The sequence below is a fragment of the Phyllostomus hastatus genome, unplaced genomic scaffold (assembly GCF_019186645.2).
Source record: "Phyllostomus hastatus isolate PE091 unplaced genomic scaffold, TTU_PhHast_1.1 phas_contig_209, whole genome shotgun sequence".
NCBI classification, from domain to species: Eukaryota; Metazoa; Chordata; class Mammalia; order Chiroptera; family Phyllostomidae; genus Phyllostomus; species Phyllostomus hastatus.
In genome coordinates this window covers 13,504,296-13,525,820 of record NW_025333735.1, presented here as the reverse complement: position 1 = coordinate 13,525,820, position 21,525 = coordinate 13,504,296, and positions in this window count along the sequence as shown.

Genomic DNA, 21,525 nt, shown 5'->3' with positions numbered 1-21,525 from the left:
TTAGTACTACTATGCCCTGTGATTAAGGTTAATTAAAACCATCAATAACCCAATATGGGCAGAAATGAAAGTCTGAGTTACCTGTTAGGTAAATAACCAACTATGACCAGCTGAGATGCTCAATGAAGGCAAAGGGAGTATAGAATAAGTAATAGAAAAAAGCCAGCATAAATACCACCCACAGCCACATGACCTATTATAGAAAGGAGGTCTATGATTGTTACAAGTATTTCAATCTCATTTTATTATAGATATGTGTGTGTGTACATGCACACACACACTCAGCTGGATAATAAAATATAATTTTCCTTCTCTTATCTCCTTATCATATAACATATGACATACTAACTTTACTATAATTTAAGTATCATTAACTTTATCATAATATTTAAGTCACAGGATACCAAGCAGAAGAGTGAACATAACCCAAAGACTTTGCATCTTCTTCTGGTGAGTTGGCGTGGTTTTGTTGTATACAGGATAGTTGTGTCCTGCTCTGCAGACCTTGTTATTGTCTTTATTTTGAGACTAAAGATGGTTTAAACAGATGTGTATCATTCTCAAGTTCACAAGGGGTGACCTGTGATGGTTATGTGGCCCAGTTATTTGGTTACAGAGTTTAGATAACTGTGTGCAGGTTTATTTTTTAGATATGATTAACATTTAAATCAGTAGACTGTGTGTAAAACAGATTATCTTTCATCATGCAAGTAGGCCTCATCCATTGGGGTGAAGCTCTTCAGAGCAAAGGATGAAGTTTCCCAAAAAAGAAACAAATCTGTCTCAAGATTGCAACACAGAAGCCCTGCCTGAGATTACAGCCTGCTGGACTGCCCTGCAGATTTCAGGCTCAGGACTGCATGCAACGTCAACTCCTGCCTGAATCCTCAGCTTGCTGGCTTGCTCCGTCAATTCCAGATTTGCCAGCCCCCACAATGGCATGATTGTAGTGGCTTAAGACAAGAACCATGTTATTATCTCATTGTTCTGTCGGTTGAGTGGGAGCTCAGGTGGGTGATTTGTCTGCTCTACAAAATGTCAGCGAGGGCCTCACACATCATAGCATCTATTTTTAAGAAGAAACTGGCCAATTCTTGTGTTCAGTTTTGGCCATATGAGTTTGAGGTGCTTTTATGATATCACAGTTGAATCAATGTACAAATGATACTTAAGCCATAAATACCAAATACTTTGGCCGACATATTTATTGTCACTGCCCAGAGCAGGAACTATGAGAAACCCCACTGATGCAGTTGTCTGCAGCACCAGGGCAAACATTTTGCAATGGAACTCCTAGTTAAAAAAAAAAAAAATTATGGAGGCCCATGTTGCTACATGTCACTGCTGGGGAAAGACTGGTGGTTTCTTATTCCCTTTTGTTTTTCAGAGCTTGTGTATAGGGCTCTGACTGGAAACATGGCAATTGCGTTCCAGCACCTGGAAGTGAAGCAATCTGGCAAACACAGAGGTCTTTCCGAAGCCGTGATAATGGAGAAAACATAGCAGAGAGTGGTGATAAATCCCATTTTGATCTCAGATAACCCTTTTGGCTACCTTAAAAGTATCTGTTTTTTCAAGGTTTTATTTACACTCAGGCTATGAGGTCATATTTTTATTTGCTTTCTCAACAATCACTCTCTTTTTATAGTTGTGTCGATACCTAACTTTAGAGAGAAGTGGCGAACAGCAAAATGAGGCTAATAGCAATCCCAGTTTGAGCAGTCTTGACATGAGGTTGGAATATCAGCAAAATATCCCATAGAGGACAAGGGCCGAGAGGAGAATTTGGAAGTTCAATTCTACTACATAGAGGCCAATCACTGTAAGAGGTGGAGAGTGAGGCAGTGTACAGTTTAATGGCTTATTCTGTGAATCAAACAAAGTCAATGCTTATGCGTTTCAGTCTTTCAGTTAGTGCACAGTGTGTTGCCGAACGTCAAATGGACATTTCCCCACACCTGTTTGACATTCATCTTACATGCCTTAAGCCTACACAGACCTCATAGAGCTACTCAAACTGTTCTTTATTTTAAAACAGGGCTGTGTACAGATTTCTGAAATAGCACTTTCAGACTTTCACTGTTTATCTATCCATATGTATGTTTCTTTCTTTAGGCAAGAGCTCTTTGAGGGTAGAGATCATGATTTTTAAAAGCATTTTGGTGAGCTCATTTTAGAATAGCAAGATCGAGAATGTGAAATAGTTAACCCATGGTAAAAAACTAGCTTTAAGAATTGGACTACCCAGCTTAGGGTGAGAGGAATAAGGAGATAAAAAGACAAGATGAGAAGAATTCAGACTGGGTGTGTGTGTATCTGTGTATAGAACAAGAAAGGAACAATTTCAAGTTGCACAAGCTCAGTAGCTTATTGTTGGAAAGGCATGGACTTTTTATAGGAAATTAGATTGAATTCACATTTAAAAAATCTTTTCCAGCTTAAAAAATGTACAAGCACTTTTTCTGCCGGCCATAACGGAGCATTCTGTCCTCCATGATATTTCGCAGCACCTCACGCTCAATTGCCTCTACTCAGCATATCCTCCTATGTTTTGCTATATATTAAACCCCATGCTTTTATGGTTCACATGGACAATGTTTTTTATTAATGCCTATAGTCTAGGTGCCCTTAAGCAAACAGAAGTTTTAATGGATGGTCCAACCATTTTAATCACCTGTCCCAGACGCTCAGTTCAGAATGTCCCAACATAGAAGGAATGATACTTCAGTTTTAAAGCACTAAATTGGACATGTATAAATCATAGGTGATGCACCATAGGTTGATGACTTTGAAAAAGGTATTTCACAGAACAGAAAAATGATTTTTCCATAAGATTCACAGAAAAACAATTGACAGAGAATAAACACATGTGAACTCACAGTTTTGAAAAATACATCTTACAGTATTTTAAAAAAGCTTGTCTTTGATAGACTTTCAGGAGAGTATATACAGGGTAGGTTTTTTTCAGAAGCAATCAGTATAAGAATATGGTATTTAAGATAATTACGAGATTGGCTTCAAATAAATTCAAATTTTCCAGCAAATTTCTCTGCCTGTGATTCAGGTGACCTTTACAAGTAGCAAAACAGAGAATGAGTCTGTAAGCCATTTGATTTAGTGACATGAGAGCTCTGATTTGTAAAGAAAGTATAATAAATGTACTTTTTGATGACATTAATGTACATTCACATATTTTTGCTAATATTTGGTCTTCATAATCACAATGAAGACATACAGAACTGATAGTGTTTTTAAAACTCAGAATGTAATTTCTAAAACTATTATTTATATATAATACAAATGTCATCAATAGTATATTATTGATATGATAATATAAATATGCATATAATAATATTAATATAATATTGTGTTAATATTATATTAACACAATATTATATATATGAGCTATTTAATTTTTCTGCAGTTGAAAAAGCTTGGTAGTGTGACTTTTTGGGTATCTAGAGAAACCAGATATTGTAGTCCACAGTGTTTCTATGATTCTCTGATTTTGATGGGGATTCAACGTGGCATCTCTATCTGACCTGTTCTTCTATCTATCCTTTTTCTTTCTATTATTTCTCCCAACTGCTGTGATTCAGACTTGAGAAGCTCCTGAACGTGGATGGGAAGGCAGACAGCACATCTAACATAACGACTTTTACCTGCATCAAGCAATGTGAGTTTGCAGGGACAAAATGACAATAAAAACTAAATATACGTGTGTGTGTGTGTGTGTGTGTGTGTGTGTGTGTGTGTGTGTGTGTGTTAGGCCTGGCTTCCTTGTTTTTGTTACTATATATTAGATTAATGGAGTTCACAGATGGGATACTGGAAGAAGCTTCTGTATAAGAAGTCTTAGGAAATCAGTAAGACGCGATTACAGGGGAAAAAAGGCCCCATGGTCATTTTCTACAGATGAAGTTCTGCCTTTACATTTTCTTTTTAAAAAGTAAACAAGAAAGTATGAACACATTAATCCAACTATTCATCCTTTAAAAGTGTGAATGATATATTTCAATAATATTCATAATTCCCAAGAGCTTCTTTTTACCTAAGGTAATTTTAGTTTTTCATTTTGCACAACAGATAATTATGTAACATGAGATAGTTAATATTTTGACCTTGCATTTTAATTTTAAAAGTAAATTTAAAAAATTCTACCAAGGAAATTTACTCACTCATTTTCCATTGATAGCAGATATATAAAGCACACCGTGTGAGAAAGGCATCCATCAATCAGTTGCCTCTTGCATGTGCCCTGACTGGGCATCGAACCTGTAACCCAGGTATGTGCCTTGAAGTGGAATGGAACCGATGACCTTCTGCTTTGCAGAATGACATACAACCTATTGAATCACCTCAGTCAGGGCCACGGTTATGTGGTTTTCACTGAAAATAATTATTTTTATTCTTTCCTTTGTGAACTTTCTTTCTTATCCTCTTTTATTTTTTGGTAATTTTCTGTCCTTCATTAGCACATTCTGTAACGTGAATTACATTGTCATGTGTTTTGCTGTTGTTTCTCTTTCTCTGTCTCTACTGTATAGTGCTCAGGGTCTGTGATACCGCTTTTACTGTCCTTTACTTAAGCCTCTGTGTTTCACTCAGCATGTTGTCCTTTGTCTCTCCCTAACTGACTGATAGATCTTGCAAATTATTTTAGGATACCATTCTAACCTTCTGTATCTTCAGATACTATTTCCATAACTCTTTGTAGGTTTGTTTGTTTTCATTTTGATTATACTTCTGCACTGAGCAGAATTATTTATTCTTCTTAGCAAATCCTGTGGCTCCAGAAAGTTAGCAGAGTGATGCTAGGAAGACCATTAACCATTGCCCTGCTCATCTACAGCATGAAGCTAAGTTTCAGATACTTTATTATTTCTTCCACATGATGACTTTGTCAGTGACTCACAGATTAAGTAACAGAGCCTAAGCCTGACCCTACGGGAGCAATGGAGCAGACTATGAGGGGTTATTTGGACAAGATTAAGTTGTTCTCACAGGTTGCTTTCAACATTAAAAGAAAGTGAGCAATGTAAATAATTTCCACAAAATATGTTTTACTCAGAATATTTTTGGCCCTTGAAATGTAATTTAGATAACTAACTTTAGGGATACTACTGATAAAATGATCAAAATTGAGAATTTTTTCTTCTCAATTTACAAAGGTTTTGTTTAAAGTGAAAAAGATAAATCTCATAGTCTGAAGTTCAGTTCATCTCATGTGTTATTGAGTGATATGTATTAGATATTTTCAATTTATATAACACAAATACTTTACTTTTAAATTTGGAGCAGAATGAAAGTCAATTGTTAGATAACTGATGCTAGACGATGCCAATTATGCTGAATACTACATAGAAATTTTAGTAACATATCTTAGCCTCTTCCAGACCTCCTTGGTTAGATACACAATTATCGATCCTCAAAATATAGAGGAGACATTCTTTTGCATGAGAATTACAGAGGAATATCCAAGTCAGTCTCTGGTTCTTCACTCTGTCTCACCTCGTAATTCTATTATCTACCATCAGGAAGAGTAAAAAAGTCCATGCATTCTTTGTGAACAGCCTGAAACCTAGAGCCTTTGCTAAAGATTATGCTATGTCACTATAAGAAAAATAAAACATTTAGCTTCTCTAACCTCAATTACTCATCTGTAGCATAAAGGTAATAATTCTTACCTCCTATAATTATTGCAAAAGGAATAAAAAATGTTGACTGAATTGCTAAAGCACTTATCAGGCTGGATACTTTTCATTTTTGCCCCTTTTTTTACTATCTTTCTTCTCTGCTTTATTTATCATTCCTTTCATCTTCTTTGATCATGGTTCCTCACTTCTTTCAGTTTTTTAGAAGTTGTTACTTACTTAAATAAACAGCATTCTTAGCCACAAAAGCCACTAAACTCTATGCCAAAATAGAAGATCATTATAGCATCAAATGTTATACTTGTGTTCTTCATCCCTCACAAAATAACATAAAGTTTTATGAGTATATCAAATGACTTTTTATCTGCTTTCATATTTTTATAATATATGTAAGTTATCTTCATAGAACAATGTATGACATCCCTATACATTTAACACCTTCCACATACCCCCTGGTAGAATGAATTTATAGAATACAACAATTTGGCCCTAGAAAAATATATAAAACTGTGCAGGCAGTAGGAGGCAACATTAATAAAAGCAAACATAATGTCCCTTGAAAGAAAGGCCTCAGCCTACTCAGTTCAGCTCAACTCATCATATGGTCACAAATGCCCACCATGGGACTTGTCATGAAAGCATATTACATACTCATATTAAAAAAAAGTAGTTGTGTTCTACAGTGTGAACCCCAAATACAAAGTCTGTAGCAATTATGATAAATCAGTATTATGGGCCTAGTGGAAAACGTTACCTTTTTTTCTAATGGAAAGTGAGAAACTTTTTAAAAAAATTTCTGGGTTACTCTTTATTTCAGCTTCTACATGATAAGACAATAAGGGGAGACCCCAAGGACAAGGAGGAAACAATTTAATCTAGTAGTATATTATTGTCAGAGATAACTTCGCATTCTCTGAACAACCAAATTTTATGAGTTGATTTCAAATATGAATGCTAAAGCATATTATGAGTTTTGAGAGTCTTCTATAACACCTACAAAATCATTCTGGATAGACAGTAAAGAGTCATAAATATCTAGTTTAACAATTTGAACAGGTGAAAATTCCCTGAGGTCAAGATTCAGGAAGACATTGCCAGTTCAGTCAGTGCTATTTATCTCTGTGGTCCAATGCCTCACAGGCCATTATTGGCACATTCAGATTTGTCTTTACGCATTGCACTCATCTCTTGTTTGTCATATTTAATGATGCAAAAAAAGAGCACTGGAACTCATCATAGTCATTGTTTATCTATGTTCAACTTTCATTGTTATCTATTAAAAATACCTGTTTTAAGTCTCTCCACATCTGAATACATTCCTCCTCATTATTTACTATTATATTGCCCTCATTTCTTTCTTTTGCTTGCTCATTTATTAATTCCTTACCCTTCATCTTTGAAATTTCCACTTGGACCTATTCCACAAAATGTCCTTTAATTGATGACAGTCATTTACTGAATGTTGAACTTTGCCATAGTAGACAATTTGCAGGTACTATTCATGACCCATCCTTTATATTAATCTTAAAGCACAGTCTTTTGAAAGGATGAGTAGTTTGCAATCATTTTTTCCATACTGACAAACTTAGCTTTAATGAGGTTTTGTGTGCCACTGCAAAATAAGATACCAAGTACTCACTGGGGAATTTTACCAGTCTCTTTTCTTACTTCTGTAAAAACAAAGCAAATGTGGAAAAATTGGGCACCAAAAAAGAAATTTCAGAGAAGAGAAGGAAAATGCCAAGGAGAGGTATTTTTTTAGTATGCTAATTGCAAGAAAACTTGTAAGCAATATCACTTAGAAAAATAGCTCATTAGAAAATGAAGCTGTACTTATATTTCTGTACATACAAAGAGACTTACAGAATTGAGACAATTATCCGGATAACTCAGGCCCAAGAAGAATTTCACTAGAAATCTTGTCATGAGGCCAAATTATATGTGAGTGTGCATTTTTACCCTTGCTTTTTTTAATCGGAACACTTAAAAATTGTATTATAGAAGTAAGTAAAACTTTATCATGAAAGAATCATTTACGTACATTTTCATGTAAACCAGGTGAACACTCACAGAACTTGAATTTAGAGGTTATTCTTCTTGCCTGAGAAAGGAAAGTGCTTCATAGCTTTTAATTTTCTGCCTCTAAAGTTCCCAGTTAATATTTTGCTTTTCCAAGGAGAAAATTTTGAACCACAAATAAGGGTCTTGAATTAATTTTGTACATATCAAAGTGTTCACTGCTTTTCCTGGATTTAATTATAATTATGTCAATTTGTTATATTTACTCTATAATTATAATAACTGCTCTGCATTTATTTTTAGTACAGTTCAGAGAGGAGTTGAACAGGTTAATGACACTTTGAGAGCACATAGAATCAGTGTGTATTTGCTCAGTGAAATTACACATTAAGAAACCTCTCAGATATGGAAACAAAGGTAAGAAATGTGTTCCTAAATTTCAGTTACTGAGTCATATGTGAATATGGCATAGCATGGCAGGAAATCTGATTTGCAACATAGGTGCCACTTGTCTGATGTGAGCAGTACTTCTGAAGTACCATGTGCCATCCCTGACCCTTACTATGGCACAAATCGGCTGGTTACATGACATTTACAACTCAGTAGCACCTTGAATAAAGTAGGTCTTGAAACTATTTTGCTTCTTGGAAACAGAGGAATGGGCAAATTGCCTCACATGATGGCCTCTGCTTCATTAGCACACTGGTCAGAGTATGTTGTTAGGAACTAAAGAAGGATACTGAATTCAGTCACCTCTCTTTCCCTGGGATGTAGGAGACATTGAGTTCTCAGATGTTCTAAAATGAGAAAACTTAGGTCTTTAACTCAGATCGGTCCTGTGGATCAGTAGAGTAATCCATTGTCTATATGATTGGGTAGTTGAATGTCTTGAGTTACATCTTGGTTAATTGGTTGAATTGTACACACATGACTTTTTAGGCATCACTTTACATTCCCAAACTTTGATTTTCTTAGCTGTAATGTGGTCATGACACAGAATTATAACAAGCATTAAATAAGTCAATGGATATGGAATTATTTTATATACATTGTGAAAGCTGTGTAGAAGAATTGCTGAAATATTTAATCCTTAATTTCTAACAGTGTCTATCAATGAGATTACTAATCTGTTTCCTAAAATCTTTAAAAAATATAATTAACTTGTTTACTGTAATTAAAGACAGAATCCATTTTTCATATTGGACTAGTAATACCTTTCAAGCTCCTCCCTTCCCCTTCCCTTCCCCTTCCCCTGTTACTTCACAACTGAACCAACCTGTAAGAAAACCTTGTATTCCCTCCCTTGGTGCTGGCAGAAAGTTCAGTCAATGAACGTGCATATCCCAGCCTGCTCAGAGTACCTTGACTCTGGCTGTTCCTCCTAACTACAATTAAAACCAGACTTACCCTTCTCTCTTGATCTTTCTTGTTTCACTCTAGACCATGTTTGAGCCCTCCTCCTTGGAAGAGTAAACACCTACAGCTGTTTACTATGTAAATAACACATTTTAGTTCATACCTATTGGTGTTTGTGTCATTCATGACCACATCAACACAACTTCCTGGGGTGAGGATGAGGAGGTGGAGGTTTGGCAGTTACTCAACCTTCTTCAGAATTAGGTACCCAAATAAAGCATGTGCTCTGTCTAGCCAACACAATAGCTGGTTCTCCTTAGCGATGTTCCCTAGAACCTGGGACAAATCTAGACAGAATTGTTTAAAATGTGGAGAAAATTAAGCATTTAAATCATTCTGGAATGCCAAACAGTCCAGTTTTCTTTTGAAAACCATAGGAAAATGACTTATTTTCAGTGTGTTCAAGAAGGATGGGTATAGGAATACAAATACCTTATTATTCTTACTCCAAAGGGAGGTGCTCAATGTGTGTTTAATTGATTATCCCCATTTAATAAGACTCCAATTTTACCTGTGTATTCACAGTCCAAGAAAAGAAAACAACTGTGTTATAGCTGACTAATAATTATGGTAGGGTAGTTATTTTATGCTATTCTATGGAGATAATAATGGTGAGCCAGACTAAAACTCTACACTTTCATATTCCATGTGGTCTAGCATAGATAGAATAACATATAATAAAAATAATGGGTGTTTTCTGTTGTGTTTTAGGAAAACACATTAAAGCCAACTCACATGGTCTATAAATAGTGGATAGGTTATGAAAAGATGCATAGACTATAACTAAGTAATAATGCCAGGAATATGGGGAGGGGTAGGCTACTCCAAAAAAGGGATGGGATTTGTAAATACCTTGAACCAACAAAGAGTATAAAATGTCCATATGTCCAGATTTGATCGGGATAATCTAAAATTTCATCTGCTGTACCAATGTGATGATTAATGGTTCCCTCATTTACTGCCAAAATGTGTTAGATCTGACAACAAAAATATATAGTTCCTGTAGCCAGATTAAAATATAAAGTATTTTAGTATAAATTTAAATTTGACATATTTTTTCTCCTAACAGTACTATTTAGTATTCTTTTAACCCTAGAATAAAGCAAATTAAAAAATGTTTTGGTCAAATAAAAGCCATGATTGTAAATAAAATTTAATAAAAGTCCAACATATTTCTATTAACCATAGATAACTTCCTCTTCTTCCTTTAGGATAAACAATTCATCTCCAAATTTTAGTTCCTTTTAGTGTTTGTGTTTATTTCCCATCTCTCTTATTGAATAATCTTTTTCCTGGAAATTTAACATCTGACATAGTGCCTATAAATGTTATCAAAAATAACTTTGTTAGTGGTGTGTATACAGTGCAATATACAGATCCTGTATCATAGAAATGTACACCCGAAACCCGTATGATTCTATGAAACCATGTCACCTCAATAAATTTAATAAAAATAAAAACATAATACAAATAATTCTGTTACAATATTTCTAAATTATTGCAAAAGAAAAAAGAAAGGAGAAAGGGAAGAAGGAAGGAAGGAAGGAAGGAGGGAAGGAAGGAAGGAACCACAAAGTCTGTTACAATATTCTATTTTATGCCTGCTGACTGAGGAGTTAATTTAAGAGTTTGTCTTTTATTTCTACATCTGTAATGAAGGCCTAAGTATCTTGAGAAATCAGTTTACTGGCTGTAATTTTTTAGTTTGTCCTGTCTTATTGTGATCAAAGGAGAAGGGAGCTGTTTCTTGAGAGAATTTTTACTTTGGAGAACAGTTAAAAATAAGAAAAATGCTATATGTTTCCATGTAAAAAACATAATCATGTGTATATCTAATCTTTCGGCCTATGTTCATTTTTAATTAGAGATGTTACATGAAGTTTACTTATTAACATTTAAAACACGTAACATCTCTAAGAGTATGTAAATAAACTGATATTACACATGAAGCAATGCTTTTTAATGTCTCAGAGATTATATGAAGGCTATAGCCTATAAACTGGATGAGAAAAAACAGTGCTTATTAAACATGCCTATATATAATTTTAAATCCTGTTATGAATCATTGGAAAATAAGGGTGAAATGAATAAGCAGTGTTGTCAAAATGATATGGCATTAACATCTACAATGATACTATAAGAGGATTAAAAAGACACAAAACTATCTCGCAAAGAGAATAATGAAATGAATTCTACAAAAAGCTATTTTGGACATTTGCTGGTCTTTTCATGTTTATGTTTGCTAGATAAATATAGATATGATTGATTATGACTGATAGAATGTAGACACTGTAGAAATTTTACAGGCCCAATATTTGAATGGAAAAGTTTAGAAGCACACAAAAAGGAACCCAGGTGGTCAGAGAATGGCATGATGTGGATAGTAATTTAAGAAAACATGAATGAAATGAATAATCTTTTTATGCTCAAAAGCCTATTAAACACTGTTAGGGCAAAACATTTAGAAAATAAGCAAATCAAAGTGTCACAGGTGTGCACAGGTGTTCACAGGTAACCAGGTTCTTAGTGATCGAGAACAAAGAATTGAACTGAACACACAAAGTTTATAGCATAAAGAAAGAGGGGAGGTTTATTAAGTGATAGTACACACCACAGGACACGGGAGTGAGCCAGCTCTGAGCAGAGGAAAAAAAAGGGGCACGTGGGCTGGGGGGATTCTATTCTTATAGGGGCAGAAGCCCCCCTGCTAGTCTTTGGCGGGCTTTTCCTGCGCAGTTACAAGGAGTTGGATTTCAAAGCTACTGCGCATGCGTGGTTTCCCATGACTTTCTTGATTGGCTACTGGAGAAGGGAGTCCCACAATGTTATTTCATTATAATGATATTATAATGAATCAGGGGTAGCGCAGGCGCATTCTATGATTCAGAGTTATCCCAGAAAACAGAAACAACCCATCTTAGGGGGTCTTTGTCATGTATAGGTGTTTTCTACCTCAGCCCTGCGGGGCCTCTGGAGCTTCCTTCCTGACTACCTCCTGCCTCAAAAGTGTGTGGAATACCTTTTATAGACTGTGTATTGAACATAAATTCATTTCACTTAAGCCTCATGGTGATCTTATGACGTGTCAAATATCTTAAAATGTTTTGCTTGATAAGCCTAACAGATGTGTTCATTGGCCAGGAAGGATATTTTAACAAAACTTTGGTGTTGAAGTTCCTTTTGGCGAGGCATTTCCTTCTCACTTTACCATAGACAACCCCCTCTCTTCACACATTTGGTCCCCACACCTCCTTGTCCCCTGAAGACATTCATTGTGATAAGCATTAGTGTTTGGTGTCAGAGGAAGAGGAACTGAAGCTCAGAAAAACTGAGTAGCTTTCTCAAATTCAAACAGGAAAAGAATTCAAATGAAGAATTTTAGTTTCCTTATGTTTACTTCTTTGTTAGTGTGCATTGCCATCTTTATTCCTGTGGAAGGAAGTATAATGTCCCTCCAAAGATGAGTATATCCTAACCCCTAGAAACTGTGAACATTACTTTGCTTTTTTTAAAAATGTTTTAAAAGATTTTATTTATTTATTTTTATTTTTATTTATTTTAAATGTTGATAGTGTCCATAGAACAGATGTTTCATTTAAAAATACATACTATTGCTAATTCTAATATTTTGTTATTGTATGAATGGATAGTACTGTAGCAAAAAAAGTATCATCTTTAACCCTCCTGCTCAGTATTTTTAATATTTATTTATTTTTAGAGAGGAGAAGAGAGGGAGAGAGGGAGAGAAACATCAATACGTGGTTTCCTCTTGCCCACTCCCTACTGGGGTACCTGGCCTGTAACCCAACCATGTACCCTGACTGGGAATCTAACTGATGACCCTTTGGTTTGCAGGCTGACACTCAATATATACCATCCAGGGCCTGAACATGCTACTTTGAATGACAGAAGGGAATTCAGATTGCAGATGAAATCAAGTTGCTAATTAGCTGACCTTACAATAAGGAGAGTAACCTGTATTATAGAGGTGAGATTAATTTAATTACATGAGTTCTTTTTTATATAATTTTTGTTTTTTAAATTATTTTATTGTTGTTCAATTACAGTTGTCTGCATTTCCTCCCCACCCCAGCCAAACCCACCTCCCTCCCTTGCTTCCACCCTCCCCCTTGGTTTTGTCCATGTGTCCTTTATAGTAGTTCCTAAAATCCCTTCCCCCCATTATTCCCTCCCTCCTCCCCTCTGGTTATTGTTCAATTGTTCTTAATTTCAATGTCTCTGGTTATATTTTGCTTGCTTTTTTCTTTTTTTGATTATGTTCCCATTAAAGGTGAGATCATATGGTATTTGTCTTTCACTGCCTGGCTTATCTCACTTAGCATAATACTCTCCAGTTCCATCCATGCTGTTGCAAAGGGTAGGAGCTCTTTCTTTCTCTCTGCTGCAGAGTATTCCATTGTGTAAATGTGCCACCGTTTTTTGATCCACTCATTTACTGATGGGTACTTAGGCTGTTTCCAGCACTTGGTTACTGTAAATTGTGCTGCTATAAACATTGGGGTGCATAGGTTCTTTTGGATTGGTGTTTCAGTGGTCTTAGGAATATACAGAGGGCCCAGAGACATATGAAAAGATGCTCAGCATTACTAGCCTTCAGAGAGATGCAAATTTAAACCACAATGAGATATCACTTCACACCGGTCAGAATGGCCATCGTAAACACATCAACAAACAAGTGTTGGAGAGGATGTGGAGAAAAGGGAACCCTGATGCACTGTTTGTGGGAATGCAGACTGGTGCAGCCACTGTGGAAAAAAAGTATGGAATTTCCTCAGAAAACTAAAATGGAACTGCCTTAATTACATGAGTTCTTAAAAGTGGGAACACTTTTCTTCTTGTTGGATCAGCGTAATGAGATAGAAGGAAGAGTGAGTTAGTGTAAAAGAAACTAGACTTGCACTTGCTGGCATTGAAAATAGAGGGAGAGTCAAGGAATGTGGGTGACCTCTAGAAGGAGGAGCAGCTGACAGCCAGAAACAAAACAAGGATCTCTGTCTTACAGCTTCAAGGAACCTAATCCTGCCAACAACTCAAATAACAGAAAAAGGATTCTCCCCTAGAACCTCCAGCAAGGAATAGAGGCCTGCTGATACACTGGTTTTAGTACAGTGAGACTGATGTTGGACTTTTGACCTAGAGAACTATGAGATAATAAATCTTTGTTGTTATCCTTCTAAATTTGTGCTAATTTCTTATGGCAATGATAGCAAACTAATTCAACCACAAATGACAAAGAGTATTAACCCGAGTATAGGACACCAACTGGACCACTGCTAGTGGGTGGTGTCACTGCACTAAAATCTTAATGCTGGCTGTCTTTTACATTTCTTCTATGCCAGAGTGTAGGGTGGGGGAGTGTGGGCAAGATCCTTCCTGTTTATAGTCTGCTCTTTCTCTGACGTACTTTGGCCTGGGACTATTTTAGCTATAGCTGCAATCTAAGGTAAAGTAAACCTATGAGGTCAAGTGAACTCTGTCTTTTCTTGTTCTGATAATGGTGTGTGCATGTGCACGGGGCCCACATGGATAGGTAGTGGTGAAAGAACAAAGTTAGGTACCCTTGTTTTTTGAATTCCATAGTTATTTAGACTTTATTACATAATATTTAGAAACAACAATATTCCTAGCTATCCAAGACCTCTGTCTTTGGTTTGGGGGCTAAAGCCATGACTAATAATAAAAATGTATTTTTTATCTGAAATTTTTTTTTGTGTTCAACTCTGCTATGGAACCTTGTGGTTGCCTTGTCTGATGTTTATTTTGAACACTTCGGGGTTCTTTGACCCTTATCTTAGATTCTATCAGATTTGTACCTACCTGTCTCTAGATCTTCCATCCCAGGATTGTTACACAATGCGATACTACCTATCCCACCACCTGATCCCCCATGAAAAATTAACAGGTTGAATAATTACCACTCACAGTTCAATGCTCTAAAATAATATGGCTATTGCAGAGCCACAATAAACAGAGAGTATAAAGGTAGATTTATTTCTACACTCAGCTTACATGGTGAGAACACTTGTTTAGCATTCAACAAGAAAAAAACTAAATCACACTTCCTAATAATACATCCTGATTTTATTTTATAGAGATTATTTCAAAGCAAGTACCATTTTCTAATAATAAAAAGCAATTAACAATTTAACTTTAATATAATCTTATTCTAAGTGGTTTTGTTGCTATAGGCAAAATTTCTGCTATAGTGAACATGTGAAGAGAAAGGGAATTTGGAAAGGTCACGGAGCATGTTACCATCTTTCCAACCTTTTTAGGACCTGAAATTCTGTATTACAAATAGCATTTTCTTCAGGTGGGCTGTTTTCACAAAATCCTAAAGCTAGGATCTCCTAAAGCTGAAAGGAGAGGTGGGTTATCTGCTCACGTCCTGGGGCAGAAAGTGATGATGGTGTTTGTCTCCAAATGAGCTATTATTTATGCCTCAAGTTTCAATAGCCTCTTAAAGACTCCTTTGTATTTCTAATCTCTATTTAATAGAAATGCAATTGGTTTAACACAGTTACCCTTTTCGAATGCCACTGAACCCACAGATTCATTTGATGATAACATTAAAATCTTTATTTTTATATTTTGAATTTATCGGGGTGACGTTAGTTAATTAAATCATGTAGATTTCAGGTGTACAATACTATAATATATTATCTGTATACTGTATTGTGATTCTATCACTCCAAATCATTGAGGTCTTTATTTAAAGGGAAAACTCCAAAGGGGCTCTCCCAACCCTAAGCTTTTCATGGTGTCAGTCAACTCTAAGTAGAAAATTATGATTTTGAACTTGTTGTCATCACAATTTTTGGTAATAAACTTATTTAGGAATACTTAAGTATACTGAGTTCCCACTATGCACCATGGAATAAAATTGTTTTTTACACTTATTTCCTTTCTAATTATTTTTACCAGTCCACTGTTATAGGCACTATTTTCCTATTTTCAAGGAAAGGAAACCAAGGTACCATGATATTAAAGACTTAACTTTCAAGATTATCTAGATAGTAAGTGACAGTTTGCATTTCAAACCTGAGTGTTTGTCCCTAATCCCACTTTTTAAATAAAGTGACCCACATTGTCATGTATGCAAAATTTAAAAGGAAAGGGTACAACTGCAATATCAGTAAAGAAATAAATCACTGTAGCTAGATGTGTGTGTCTACTTTAACAGAATTCTGTATGTTTAATCTTGAAAGGATTAACCTTCTGTGTTGGAGATAGAAATTATTTCCTACATAGAATTACTTTAAAAAACATGCTGAAAAAATTCTCTCACAGAACTCAATTGATCATTAAAACACCAGCATGGCCCTGGCTGGTGTAGCTCAGTGGACTGAGCATGGGCTGCAAACCAAAGCATTGCAGGTTTGATTCCCAGTCAGGGCACATTCCTGGGTTGCGGGCCAGGTCCCCAGTGGGGGCCACATGAGAGGCAACCACACATTGATGTTTCACTTTTTCTCTTTCTCCCTCCCTTCCCCTCTCTAAAAATAAATAAATAAAATCTTAAAAAACAAACAAACACCAGCATGACGGTTCCCAGGTTGTGAGGGAAACTCTCCCCTTAGATGCCAGGAGCTACCCCTACTCTTTGCTCTCCCAGTGTGCCATGAACTAGTAATTATTACCTATCTGTCTGCCAGTCCTCCTTGTGAGACTGAAAGATTTTCAGAGCAGGGTGGGGAAGGCACTCTTTATTTCTTAGTATTACAGGGAACATTAAGTGCTCAAAACATCTGTTGAAAAAATGAAATGTATTTCAATGATATAAGGCCTTCATCTAACATGAGCCCACTTCTAAGACAGCAGAGATCTAAATATTTATCAGCAAAAAAGGAGCTAAAAGTTTTACCACCAAACCTGTGAAATAGATCTTTTTTTTATTTTTTATAACTTTCTAGTGTCAAGGTAAATGCCCTTTTTAATTGGTCTCTGCATTTCTGCAACGGGGTTCAGAACTCAGGGTGCTGGAGAATCTAGGAAAAAACCTCACTAACCCAGCTTGGGGGATGGTGAAGCAGAGGATGGCCATTGAGAGTTACTTTGCAACTTGGCTAGCTTCATAATTATGTTAAATGGCTGTACCTGCCACCTTCACACTTGGGGCCAGGAAGATGGGCATGACTTTAATCATGATGTAGCCAGAAGCTTGCTGCGCCTCTATGAGAGCTTGGAGGCAGAATACTCTGTGCCACGGGGTCATGCCTGCCCGGACTAATAACGGCAGCCAGAGAGAGGCAGAAGATAGAGTAACTTGCAGAATGTAGCTCATGGCAGAATGACTCAAAATGGGATCACACTGGAAGCTCCGCGTGAGATTTAAACTAGGGCTTCATTCGCTCTCTTGGCCATACGGGTTAAAAGGGTGCAGAAGGACACCCACTGGCCCACAATGAAGTCCGAGATGTAAGACGGAGCCAAGCGGTTTTGGATTAAGGGCTGGACCAGGATGCTGAGCTGTGAACTTCCTCCCACCGAAAGACACTACCTCTGACTGGCATATTCTGAAACTGGCCTGATTTGACAAAAGGGAGGTAGGAGTGTGTTTGTGGGTATTGTAAAGGGAGTGGGACTTATGGAAGAATTCCCCCATTATTTTAAATCTGTATAACTTTTAAATAAACATTTCCTTTCTTTTTCACCAAACTCTGGCTTTGGGAGCCATGCTTCTTGGCAGTGGGCAATTGGGCCCACACATCTGTTTCAGAATTTCATAGGCTGGGATTCTATAACATGTCCAGGATATTCTATGTAAATGCGTGGTGTTTAATGAGAAGCAAGAATTTTCAAGAGCTTTTACTTACCGGTATATTAAGGTAGTTTCTCCATCCTTTGTCATATTTTTCTGATGTTTTTATTATAATGTCATACCTAGAGATATATTTTTCTTCTACTTCCCTTTTATTTCTGCTAGCTAGTCCCTACCCTATCAAGAAACAAATCGCCCTGGCTGGCATAGTCAGTGGATTGAGCGTGGGCTGCGAATCAAAGCATCACAAGTTCGATTTCCAGCCAGGTCACATGCCTGGGTTGGAGGTCATGTCCCCAGTGGGGGGTCACATGAGAGGCAACCACACATTGATGTTTCTCTCTCTCTCTTTCTCCCTCCCTTCCCCTCTCTAAAAATAAATAAATAAAAATCTTAAAAAAAACAAATCTATAATACCTCCCATCCCTCTGCCCACTGAACTCTGTCTCTCTCTCCCTCTCTTCATCTTGTTCTCTCTTTCTCACAATTTCTGCCAAACACATGTAAACATAGTGTTTTCCTTGTTTATTCCATAGTGAGTATGACCATACCTACCGTAGTAAAAAGTTAGATGAAAGAAGTTGGTTCATCTGGGCTTGAAGCTTTTTATGAAAGAATTGGTGATTGTATGAGAAAAGAAAAAAGGGGATGAATATTTGAGGAAGAGGAGCAAGGGAATAGAACAAATAGAAGGGCCAAGTTTAGGGTCTCTAAACTATCTATGAGTCCGAAAAGCCAATATAGCAGTAGTCTAAGTGAATTAAGTTTTCCATACTTTAATTTTGCTGAGACTGAGAAAATATATATATGTGATAGACATCTTGTCTAAATCGTTTTTCCAATTAACCACTATAATTTAACACCTGCATTATTTGATATTGTTACTGATTTTGTTCTCATTAATTTTACAATGACATTACACCTGAATTTCCCTAAAGGTAATATTTATTACAGCATGAAAATATATAATTTGATGGAAAACATAAACAGAATAAATAATTAGTTGATTTACAACTTGTTTTAGATAACATCTTCAATTACTAAAATAATTAGTGAAATTGAATTCAAGATTAAAAAAAAACTCAGGTTAATTTGAATTTGTCCATGAAGCTACTTTCTGACCCATTTTAAAATATTACCTGATGAAATATTCATAAGAAAAGGGAAATTTTAGGCTTTGTATTTTAGGTGATGTTTTTCAGTCCACTTTCATTAAAAAAGTTCCTTCTCTCTTATATTCCTTTCCCTAGATTAAAAAAAAATCCTGAACATATTAATACAAATTACTTTAGTTCATTTTCTTTGAGTGTCTGTGTTTCTTTAGCAAAAGATTTTAAGACCCCTCTGCTTGTTGGACTCCTCTGTGGGAAATTCATAATTTACCTTCCCTTTTCTGTGCTATTCTGAAAAATAAAACATTGAAATATACCACTATGTAGGCAATGTGATTTGCTTTAAAATACAAACAGCAGTTCTCTTAATACAAAAGTTCATGAACACTGAAGAAAACCTGATTACCATCTGAAATGCTGTCCCAAATGCTATTGTTTCTTTTTTTAATTTTTAAAAAATTATTGTTCAAGTACAGTTATTGCCATTTTCCTACCACCATTTTCTGCCACCCCACCCTTGATCCCCTCTTTGGTTTTGTCCATGGGTTCTTTATATGTGTTCCTTGATGACTCTTTCCTTTCTTTCCCCTTATTATCCCCCTTCCCCCAGTTACTGTCAGTTTGTTCTTTATTTTGATATCTCTGGTTATATTTTGCTTGTTTATTTGTTTTGTTGATTGGATTCCACTTGTAGCTGAGATATATGGTATTTGTCCCTCACCTCCTGGCTTATTTCACTTAACATGATGCTCTCCAGTTCCATCCATGCTATCACAAAGGGTAGGAGTTCTTTCTTCTGGTACATAGCATCATAGTTTTTTGATCCACTCATCTACTAATGGGCACTTAGGTTGTTTCCAGAACTTGGCTATTGTAAATTGTGCTGCTATGAACATTGGGGTGCATAGGATCTTAGGAACTGTTGTTTCAGGATTTTTAGGGTATAATCCCAGCAGTGGAATGGCTATTGTTTCTCAAAATGAACTTTGGCCATTAATTTGGGGTTTTATGTAATAGAGATACTTATGAATTTGTGGAATAAATATATGCATAGTAGTGGGACTATTTTTAGCCCTTATAAAATTCAATTTAACACAATTTTATATGCTCAGAGAAAAGAGGAAAAATATTTTATATTTCCATTTCTCAAACATAATCATAATTTTCTTTGGAAACATTTCTTAGAATCTATGTGTGTTTCTCTTTTTTTAAAAAGATTTTATTTATTTATATTTATTTTTAGAGAGGGAAGGGAGATAGCGAGAGAGAGAGACAGAAAAACATCAATGTGTGGTTGCTGGGGGTTATGGCCTGCAACCTGGAATGTACCCTGGCTGGGAATCGAACCTGGGACACTTTGGTTCCCAGCCCGTGCTCAATCCACTGAGCTACGCCAGCCAAGGCAGAATCTATGTGTGTTTCTGTAATGATCAGAAGTCCTGTAGGAAAAATAAGTTAAGTACAGAGTATGTCTTACCTTGCACTGCTTAAAATGTATATGTAGGCTTGGAAAAGGCACACACAGCCACCTGCTCTGTTTTATTTACACTTATGTATTTCATTCTCTTTTATTTTTTAAAACAAAAGCAAGTGTGTTTTTTATTATAAAGTTAAGAATAGATCTTTTGTTTCCCTCTTTTATAAAATCTCACTTCCCTACCTGCAATAGTTCATAACCCTAAGAAGACTTAGGTTTCTGCATCCTTAATGGATTTCCCAAGTTCTTGTATGTTGAGAGCACAGACACAATTTTGACTGCCTTGACTCCTCTAAAAACCTGTATCCAAACTTAAAACAATAAATCTAAAAACATCTTTTGGTTTCAGCAGGATCAAAATTTCTCTGGTAACAGTCATAGCAAATAAGTTCCTGTAGCCCATAGTCTCTTATTCCACAAGTAAATTGGAAGTCCCCCAGGGCCAGGGTGGGGCAACAGAGTCCATGGTAAATGATTTAATCTACAGTTTAATCCTAGAAAAACAGCACTATAAATGACATCTACTACTCTTTTCCTTCTTGATTATGTTGTATTTTACATCACTAAATGTATTTTTTTAGCAACATAAATAAATTAGACAAGAAGTCTTATCATGTCACTTTGGTGATGGAGTCTGCATCTCTTTGTTCCACAACCTTGGGAAAATTTCAATGTTTGTTTTAGTATTAAAGCTTGTGATCTTTCATAAGAACACATAAAGCACCCTACAGAGTGATCTCTGTTTTACTGGATCTTATAGTCTAAATCCAACAAGGTTCCAATGAAAAAGTCGTTAGTAGACAAGGTTATTTTCTTAACAGAGAGGTCATCATCAGGTTTATCCAAGATTCTTCTAGTCTTTTATACAAATATTTATCTTTCTAAAATTTATGTGTGTTTTCATTCAGTGACACCTGTAGTCTATTTAAAGTGAAGCAGGTAAACTGGAACACACCTCAACATGCTGCAACTGTAATGAAGGCTGACATTTCAGTCAATGTAACACTTTTGTAAGATGCTGTCTATGCTTCAGTTTTCACTTCAGGATGAGGGTATGGGTACCAT